The following is a 10720-nucleotide window of genomic DNA, read 5'->3' as shown; positions in this document are numbered from 1 at the left end:
TTATTGGTAGCAGTGTAAATCAATTACAATTAAAAAACAAACTAATTTTCCATATGAATAAATCTTAACGCTATTAATTGCCTATAACATATCTGGCATGTATGTTTAAAAAAATCAACAATATTAATTTTCTTTGTAAATTAATTGTAAAAAAATGTAAAATGTAACTGTTGAGTCAATCTCTATTAGTACTTGAAAGTATAAATAAAATTCAAATAAGGTTCAAATGACCTCATAAAACATATGATAGAATAGTCTGAAATACAATTTTTAAATTGTTTGATTTAGTTCATAGCATTTTTTATACCAAAAAAAAAACCTTGAAATGATACACATTTTCTGGATTATGTATGAAATTTCACTTCCAGGTGTCTTTTCTGTCACATATTTAATCTTTCTTCATTGTCAAAATCTTAATTTTCATTCCTGATTGGATTTTTTTCCTTGATAATTTTTTTGTTATTCCACTGAAATATTTCACATGGAAGGAATTATGACTTTGGTATGGAAGAAAATGATCACTTAGCATATGTGAATACTGGTACCAGCTCTCAAATTTCTTCACCTTTTCCATTGTGATCAAGAGCCTTGTTGTATGATTGGAAAGCTTCTGCTTGAAGTTGCTGATGAGTTTCATGCAAGGATGCAAGGGTACCATCTCTTCAATATACTCTGGTGTATACACTGGTAACCAATAGACTAGTGTTCTACCTAATACAATGGTCTCAGCTGCAAAGTTCAACAGGTCAAAAAACTTATCACTCAGGTGACAACTCAAGGAAACAGGAACATGGCTTCCTGGACATTTTTCTATCCCCCTTGGTATTTCTTTCTGTAAACATGCTCTGAGAGATTATCTGATACCATATGGAGGATCAGAGATAATGGCATCAAAATATATGCCCTTCTTCCAGGAGGGTTGAGATGCATCTGAAACCAGGGCATCAAGGTAATACTTCTCTAAATCAGACTGAGAAAGATTTGCTCTGATATTTTCATCTGGTCCTCTCCATTGCTGGTTTTTCCTACAAGCCTTTCCCAAGCCATGAACTGTATTATAGTCTATGTCTATCCCATTTACGTATGCACCAAAATGAGCAGATGCTCTCAGAAGGCCATCTGTTCCAACAAATGGATCAAAGACAAGATCATTTTCTTTCACTTTTCTGTGGTTTTTCCATGATGAATGATATGCCAGTATCCATGCTTGTATTTCCAATAAAGTGTCTCTTTTTGATACTATGTGACTCAATTAGCTCTCTGTCCACCTGCAATCCATCTACCAAAATGTATATCATATGGATTCTCAGGGATACAATAAAGGTCCAAACCAAAATCCTCCAAAATAGAGAATATATGTTGTGGTTTCTTTAAGTTCTATTTTTATTCCAAAGGTAGAAATTCAGGTGTACCCATTCATTAGACTTTTTCTTCTTGGGTCAATGTTTCATTAAATGTGAATTTTTTTTTATAAGTAGAGTCTGAATGTAGAAATGGAACCATCTTCTCCACAGAGTAATATTTAAGAGAACTGTACAGCTCCTCAGGAGATCTTCCATGACCCCATAGTTCAAATATTGACTTGGCACATACTGTTCATTTCATTAAGTTTCTTTTAATATCTTCAGAAGGAAGACTAAGAATCCAAAATGGAGACTTTCCATAAGTTTCATGACTGCTGATGAATTGACCTCCAGAAAATGAAAGCAAAGATTTTATTTTTGGAATGCAGAATTCCAGGTGCTCCTGAGCCATGAGCAGTAGATACCTGATCAGAGTGCATCACAGTGCCATTGTGGCTGCCCTCCATGTGCCTGGGTAGCCTGCATGGGCCTGCTGGCTTCTCCCTGCATAGAGCCATCTCACATTTTATCTTTTAATTAAACAACAATAACAACAACAACAACAACAACAACAACAACAACAAAAAAACTGCCTTCCAAATCTACCTCTTTAGAAATGACTCTCTCCACCAATCTCTACTCCTGAGCTACTTGGGCCTTTCATTCCTGAAAAAAAAACTTGATCTTCTCTTATCACTATTCCTTTATTCTAGAAAGTTCCATTCTAAATCTCTTTGCCCCACATCACCTAAATAACTAAAATTTGATATCACATCACAGCCTTGTTTTCTACTCTTTTATTTACTTCCACTGTCTTCCAGTTTCCAAAGACAACAGCAGCTGATCTCCATCCTGTTACCCACCCCAGAGTGAAGATGAGCTGCAAAGCTTCAATGCCTTATAAAAGAAAGAGCAGGAGACCAATGGAATTTCCTCTTTCTCACTTACTCTTTACTCTTTCTCCTCTTTCATTCCCCAAGATAGAATCCTTAAGACTCATAGCTCTTCTAAAGCAAAAAAAAAAAAAAAAAAAGAAAAGAAAAAGAAAAAGTTTAATGTTTTGTTTTACAATGAACTGAGAACCTTCTCCTCCTGTTCTTGCTAAACCCCAGGTAACCGTTCAAATTCATAATCCACGTGAATCAAACCGTGTAATATGATGTATTAAGAACTATGTAATGTTATGAACGACCAATAAAAAAAAAAAAAAGTTAAAAATAAAAATTATGTGAGGCAACCCCTGAACATTGGAAGTAGTAAAAAGTCACCAAAAAGTTGAAAGTTAGATTTTTTTCTAATGCAGAGAATTACCTCTTTGATATCTTGCTTATATATTATCACCTGGAATCAGGCTGATCTAATATACTTTGTGAAAACTTGCTCTAGCCATCATTCATCCATGACCTAGAGGATAGAAATTTGATTTGGGATTTAAAATGCCTAGGATTATAGCTGCTTATCACTTCCCAGCTGGTTTTGACCATTAGGTATATGTTTCAGTATTGAACTAAACAGGACCAGTCATGAATATTTTAGATACATCCAAACATACAGATCCAGATAACTTTCCTCTACCCTAAAGATAAAAGATCTAACTATCACAGTAGGAGGCTTGTGAGTTCCTATGAAAATAAGCAGTCTCCATGGACACTGAGTGAATTTTATTCTTTCTACATTCAACATTCAAAAGAAGACTTGTCACAGCCTGAAGAAGGTGGAAAATCCCTAAGTTCAGACTGAAAGTACATAAAGGAGGGAGAAAGGAAAAGGAAGAACATATAATAAAGAAAAACAATATAGCAGCTCCCCATATGACAATGCAAATATGTAGAATCATGTGCATTTACTCTTTCCATGTGCATTTACTAATTTGAGCTTAGTAGCTTCATTTGGAGTGCTAAGATAAGTAAACAATATTTTCCTTTCATTTTGGTATCTGGAAATGGGCCTACTTGGCACCAAGTTCCATACAGTACAGACAGGACCAAACAGGCTTTACAAAAAAAAAAAAAAAAAAAAAATTGGTTGATTTTGGCAGAGCACTGGGTATGCAACACCTGTTGTTCACCAGTCTGAGTGTAATGATTAACATCTGGCTGTTGCTTGCTTCTTTCATTTACCACTTGGACTTTTAGCCTTTGATCACCTTTTCACTGCTCTTTACTTTCACAAATTATTCATATATACTACATTTGAATTTTCCTTTCATCTTGCTCACCCATTGTTCCTTTTATCCACAAGCTAATGTTTAGTGAATTATCCAGTCACTTAGGGAAACTCCCCTAAAGTATGGTTATCTCAATACAATTTTTCTTTACTAAACTCCATATGTATAATATTAAAACTTGCTATAAAACACCTAGTCCTACTTTTTTTTTTAATTATCTACAATGCTCCTGCAAAAACCCCATTACTACTATATAAAGAATTTTGAGAATAAAAGAAAATAATTTGGGGGATGGGGTACAGGGTACTAAACTCAGGGGCACTTGGCCACTGAGCCTCATCCCCAGTCCTATTTTGTATTTTATTTGCAGACAGGATCTCACTGAGTTGCTTAGCAACTTGCTTTAGCTGAGGCTGGCTTTAAACTCTTGATCCTCCTGCCTCATCCTCCCGAGCTGGTGGGATCACAGGTGTGCACCACTGTGCCTGGCAAGAGAAATTAATTTTTAAAATAATCTTAAAAATATGAAATGTGATTAGTTTCCATACAGAACAAAAGTTGTAGAGTTGCTGAAATAATTTGAAATACCATTGCTGTTTTCCTTAATGCAGACAATGCAAATTGTCTTATAAAAGTTAATTTGAGGAAATGACTCTGAAAAGTTGAACTGTAGGTTCAAATAGACAATTTTTTAAAAAATTTTCATAATTTCTAAGTATGAAACTGTATACCAGTTACTGTGTAAGATATAGTAGTATTACGACAGTAACATTTTATAACTCTATTAGGTAGATTTTATCATTCTCTGCTTTAAGTAACAGAAAACTGAAATTCAGAGGAGTCAAATAGTAAAGCCACTGACAGCTGGAGAGACACATTGGAATCTAGGTATCAAAGACCACATACACCATATATTTCCTTCACATCCTATGTATGCCTCAGCTAAACATAACCTGAGTCCGACTCTTTATTTCTTCCTCTTAAAATTATTTTTGTACATATAGTACCAAATAATTAAAATTCATTACATCTTTTCCCTACTTTTTTTTTCTTTAATTAAAATGAATGTACATACAACGTTCTAATACTTGGGTACAGGGAGAAAAATATCTTCCTTATCCATCCTAGATGCATAGCTGAGTCCCCTATAACAAAAGACAGATTAACAAAAGAAAGGGAAAAAATAAGTTTTCTGTGACACAGAAAACACCACAAGGAATAATGAAACTTGAAACATGAGGTGACTTTTTGTTGTTGTGTATTGTTTGTTTGGCACTGGGGATTGATCTTGGGAGCACTTTACCACTAAGCACTTTACACCCCAGCCTCTGTCCTTTTCTTTTTCTTGAGACAGGGTCTTGTTGAATTGCCCACACTGTCCTCAAACGGACCATCCTCCTGCCCCAGCCTCTCAAGTCATTGGAATTATAGGAGTGCTGCATCGAGTCCAAAAAACTTGACGTTTTTAAAACGGTCAGTGTGAGGAAGAATTGAGAATCATGGGGAGATATGAGAGGGTCAATTAGCATGATCTAGTGGTTCTAAACTGAACAAAATTAAGATTCTTCTTCACCTCCCTGTGTCAGATATAAGGAGGTTGTTTCCCTTGGGGGTGAGTGGGAGCATCTCACAGGAAGGTTCTTATGACCTTCTTTGATTGCCTCCTGAAAAAAGGGTAGGGAGAGGTAAGAGTCACCTTCAACTTAACATATTCAGTATCCCACAGTGTCACATTTTAGGGTAACATATCCTGAGCCCTGTCACCTTTATAGTGCTATGAAACTGTAATAGCAAAACCCGCTATCTTATCCCTTCTCACTCAAGTCCCAATTTAGTTATTTCTTTTTGTATTTAAGCCCATATTTCTAAAAATGTTTATGTTTTTGATCTTTCCAAATTTGGATATGACTTATTTATGATTATGAAAATAAGAATTCAGTTCACACTCACCAATCTCCAGATATACCATTTACCTAATCTCCATCCATTTTAAATTTTAATTTGATTTAATTTATTTAGAGTGTGTGTGTGTGTGTGTGTGTGTGTGTGTTAGTGGGGATTTAACCCAAGGGCGTTCTATCAATAAGCTAAATCCTCAAGCCTTTTAAAATTCTATTTTGAGACATGGTCTCACTAAATTGCCCTGGCTGGCCTGGAACTTAAATTCTTCCTTCTTTAGTCTTCAAAGTTGCTGGAATTATAGGCATGGGCCACTGTGCCCCAGGCTCATTTCCATTTTTAGAAGAGACTTTTAAATTAATGTTCAAGCACTTGCTTAGTACAAGTAAGTTTTGGCCATAAGCCCTGAAAACAAAAATAAAATAAATTGATTTTTGAGGTTTATCTTTTATGACAATAACAATATTATTCAGAGCTGAGTCAGACTGTACACTAAAGAAACATTTTTGTATTATTTTTATATAGTTTTCCTATAGGTGCTAATAATAATCATTTTTTAAGATTTTTAGATTATTTTTCTATAAAAATATTTTATTATATGATAAGTTGCATGTTGTTGGTTACTCTCTGAGATCATATAGTCTAGATCTTTCTTACACATGAACAATCAGCAAATTATCTGAAAAGTTTGTTTTGCATGAATACGGAATCGCTCAAGATCTATTATGGGCCCTCATTTCTTTCTGTATCTATATATTTTATATCTTGTATATAAATAAATAAATAATATATAAATATTATTTATATTCTAAATATATTATATGCATAATTTTATTCAGTGGAGTTTGGGGGAGAGGTTTATGTAAATGTGTTTTAATCAACTGTGTTTAATCACAAATCTACTGTACACATGTTATTGGTGCCAAAACAGGCATGAAGACCAAGAGAATAGAATAGAAGATACAGGAAAAAACCCATGTAAGTAGTTATCTCATATTAGGCAAAGGTGCCAAAAACATGCATTGGAGAAAAGTTAGCCCCTTCAACAAATGATGCTGGAAAAACTGGAAATTCATATGTACTTAAAATTTAAACCCTCCCATACTACACAAAACTCAACTCCAAGTGGATCTAAGACCTGGAAAATAGAATAGAAAACGTGCACCTGCTAGAAGAAAATGTAGGCCCAACATTCCAACATATAGGCTCAGGAACTGCCTTCCTTAAAAAGACTCCTAAAGCATAAGAAGTAAAATAAAAAATAAACAAATAAACAGGATGGCATCAAGTTAAAAAGCCTCCTCACAGAAAAGGAAACAATCAAGAGCAAAAGCCTACAGATTGGGAGAAAATCTTTGCCCTTCAACAGATTAATGGATAAAGAAAATGTGTTATACAGACACAATGAAGTATTACTCAGCCATAAAGAAGAATCATTTTAGGTCAATTGCAGTAAAAGGGCGGATCTGGAGAGTGTCATCCTAAGTGAAACAAGCCATTCCCCCAAAACCAAAGGCCAAGTGTTTTCTCTGATATGTGGAAGCAAACCCACAATATGGGCGGAGGAAATGAATAGAAGTTCAGTGGAGTAGACAAAAGGGAATGAAGGGAAGGAAGTGGTGATAGGAAAAGGAAAGCCCATTGAATGAAAGGAAAGCCCATTGAATGAAAGGAAAGCCCATTGAATGAATCTGACGTAACTTTCCTGTGTACATCTATGAATACATCACAGTGAATCTCACCATCATGTGCACCCACAAGGAATTAATTTTAAAAATAACTATGGGCAAATGGTGGGAAGCTCAATAGAGGGAAAGGAGCAGGGGTAAGGAGAGGGAAGAGGAAGGATAGATACTGTGGTGTGAATTAGAATAAGATATATTCTCTGCTTGTATAATTATGTCAAAATGGATTAGACTGTCATGTGTAATTAAAAAGAACAAATAAAAAAGGCTATCTTGGGGCTGGGGATGTGGCTCAAGCGGTAGTGCGCTCGCCTGGCATGCGTGCGGCATTGGGTTTGATCCTCAGCACCACATACAAACAAAGATGTTGTGTCTGCTGAAAACTAAAAAATAAATATTAAAAAATTCTCTCTCTCTCACTCTCACTCTCTCTTAAAAAAAAAGCTATCTTTTTTTTTTTCAACATGTTTCTGGCATCTTTTTGAATATCAGATGACTGTATTTACGTGGAAAGCTCGCCGTTTCAGAGGTCTCAGTCCATAGATGACCAACTCCATTCCTCAGGGCTCAAGGTAAGGCAGAATATCATGGCAGAAGAGTGTGTTGTAGGGAAGCAGTTCAAGACATCACACCAGGAGTCAGAGAGAGAGAGCACTCACCAGATACAAAATATACAACCCAAAGACATGCACCCAATGACCCACCCACTCCAGCCACACCTTATCTGCCTTCAGTTACCACTCAATTAATCTCTATTAGGGGATTAATTTCCTGATTGGGATAAGGCAGTCATAACCCATTTCACCTCAAAGCCTTCTTGAATTGTCTCGTACATGAGCTTTTTCATTTCTTCTGCATGAAATATTTTATTGAGTACGTTTTGTAGTACAGGCTTGGTGCATATAATTCTTTTAGTTTCTGCTTATCATGGAAGGTTTTTATTTCATTTTCAATTCCAAAGAATCATTTTTTCTGGATGTAGTAATTTTAGTTGGTACCCATTTTCTTTCAGGGCATGGTATGTATTATTCCTTGCTCTCCTGGCTTTTAGGGATTGGGTTGAGAAATAAGTTGAAATTTGAATTGGTTTACCGGTAAATGTGTCCTGCTGTTTTTCTCTTTTAAAATTCTATCCTCATTCTGTATATTAAGCATTTTCATTATAATGTGTCCTTTTAATCATTCTTATTTGGAGTCCTTTATGCCTCTTTTGCTTTATGCCTCTTTTTAAAATTTTTTTTGTCATTTTAAGTGATACATGACAGTGGAACATATTTTGACATACTATACATATGTGGAGTACAATTTGCATTCTTTCAGTTGTATGTGATAGGGAGTCACACTGGTCATGTATTCATGTATAACATAGGAAAATAATGTCTGATTCATTCTACTGTATTTCCTATTCAATCCCCCCTTCCCTGGTTCCTCTTTATCAATCCAAAGTACTTCTATTCTTCCCTCCCCCTACCAATTTTGTGTTAGCATCCACAAATCAGAGAGAACATTGAGTCTATGGTTTTTTGGATAGATTATTTTACTTAGCATGATAGTCTCCATTTCCTCCATTTACTGGCAAATGCCATAATTCATTCTTCTTTATGGCTGAGTAATATAACATTGTGTGTGTGTGTGTGTGTGTGTGTGTGTGTGTGTGTATCACATTTTATTTATCCATTCATCTGTTGAAGGGCACCTAGGTGGGTTCCATAGCTTAGCTAATATAAATTGAGCTGCTTTAATGATATAAACCACATTGATGTGGCTGTAGTATCCTGATTTTAATTCCTTTGGCTATAAACTAAGGAGTGGGAAAACTGGGTCAAATGGTGATTCCATCCAAGTTTCTAAGGAATCTCCATACCACTTTCCATAGTTTTTGCATCAGTTTGAAGTCCCACCAGCAATGTATGAGTGTACATTTTTTCCCACATCCTCACCATTTATAGTTATATTCTTGATAGTTGCCATTCTGACTGGAGTGAGATGGAATCTCAGTATAGTTTTATTTTGCATTTCTCTAATTGCTGGAGATGATGAACATTTTTTTCTGTCCTTTTAATGAATGAGCTCAATGCAATGAACTTTTCTCTTAGAACTGCCTTCATAGTGTCCCAGAAACTTTTATCATTGATTTCTAATTTCATTCCATTATGATCTGATAAAATGTATGGTAATATCTCTACTCCCTTGTATTTGTTAAGAGTTGCCCTGTGGCATAATTTATGGTCTATTTTTGAGACGGATCCATGTGCTAAGTGTATCCCCTTAATGTTGGTTGATATATTCTATATATATGTCAGTTAAGTCTAAGTTATTAATTGCGTTATTGAGTTCTATAGTTTCTTTATTCAAATTTGTTTGGAAGATCTGTCCAGTTGTGAGAGAAGTGTGTTAAAATCACCCATGATCATTGTGTTGTGATCTATTTGACTCTTGAACTTGAGAAGAGATTGTTTGATGAACATAGCTGCACCATTGTTTGGGGCATATATATTAAAGATTGTTATGTTTTCTTGGTGAATGGTTCCCTTGAGCATTATGTAGTGTCCTTCTTTATCCCTTTTGTTTAACTTTGGCTTGAAGTCTGTTTTATTTGATATGAGTATGGACACCCCTGCTTGCTTCCGAGTTCCATGTGAGTGGTATGACTTTTCCCAACCTTTCGCCTTCCATCTGTGTATGTCTTTTCCTCTTAGATGAGTCTCCTGTAGGCGCCATATTGTTGGATCTTTTTTTTAATCCAGTCTACTAGTCTATGTCTTTTGATTGGTGAGTTTAAGCCATTAACATTTAGGATTACTATTAAGATATTGTTTGTATTTCCAGGCATATTTGTTAATTTTTGTTATTTAACTTGACTTGTTTTTCCTCTTTGATTAGTTTTCCCTCTTTGATTAGTTTTTCCTTTACTGTACTACTTCCCACTGTTGATTTTCATTGTTATTTTTCATTTCCTCTTCATGTAATGTTTTGCCAAAGATGTTTTGAAGCGCTGATTTTCTAGCTGCAAATTCTTTTAACTTTTGTTTATCATGGAAGGTTTTTATTTCAGCTTCAATCCTGAAGCTTAATTTTGCTGGATACAAGATTCTTGGTGGGAACCCATTATCTTTCAGCGTTTGAAATATATTGTTCCAGGATCTTCTAGCTTTCAGAGTCTGTGTTGAAAGAACAGCCATTAACCTAATTAGTTTACCCCTAAATGTAATCTGCTTCCTTTCTCTTGTGGCTTTTAAAATTCTCCCCTTGTTCTGTATGTTGGGCATTTTCATTATAATGTGTCTTGGTGTGGATCTCTAGTGGTTTTGTACATTTGGCATCTTGTAGGCTTCTAGGATTTGGATTTCCATTTCATTCTTCATGTCTGGAAAGTTTTCTAAAATTATTTCATTGAACAGATTGCTCATTCCTATAGTTTGGACCTCTATACCTTCCTCTATCCCAATAACTCTTAAATCTGGTCTTTTTATGCTATCCCAAATTTCTTGCACGTTCTGCTCGTGGTTTCTTATCAGTCTCTCTGAGCTGTCTACACACTTTTCAAGATGATATACTTTGTCTTCGTTGTCTGATGTTCTGTCTTCTAAGTGTTCTACTCTGCTGGTAATACTCTCATTTGAGTT

At 35.2% G+C, this 10720-nt stretch overlaps 1 pseudogene; it reads right to left on the bottom strand.

Annotated features, from left to right (window-relative positions):
* Window positions 1–388: 388 nt before the first annotated feature.
* LOC113199108 (tRNA (guanine(10)-N(2))-methyltransferase TRMT11 pseudogene) lies at window positions 389–1794 on the bottom strand (annotated as a pseudogene).
* Window positions 1795–10720: the final 8926 nt, after the last annotated feature.

Source organism: Urocitellus parryii, chromosome 2, assembly GCF_045843805.1.
Source record: "Urocitellus parryii isolate mUroPar1 chromosome 2, mUroPar1.hap1, whole genome shotgun sequence".
NCBI classification, from domain to species: domain Eukaryota; kingdom Metazoa; phylum Chordata; class Mammalia; order Rodentia; family Sciuridae; genus Urocitellus; species Urocitellus parryii.
Note: the sequence above shows the minus strand (reverse complement) of the source record. Positions and strands in the feature narration are given on the sequence as shown.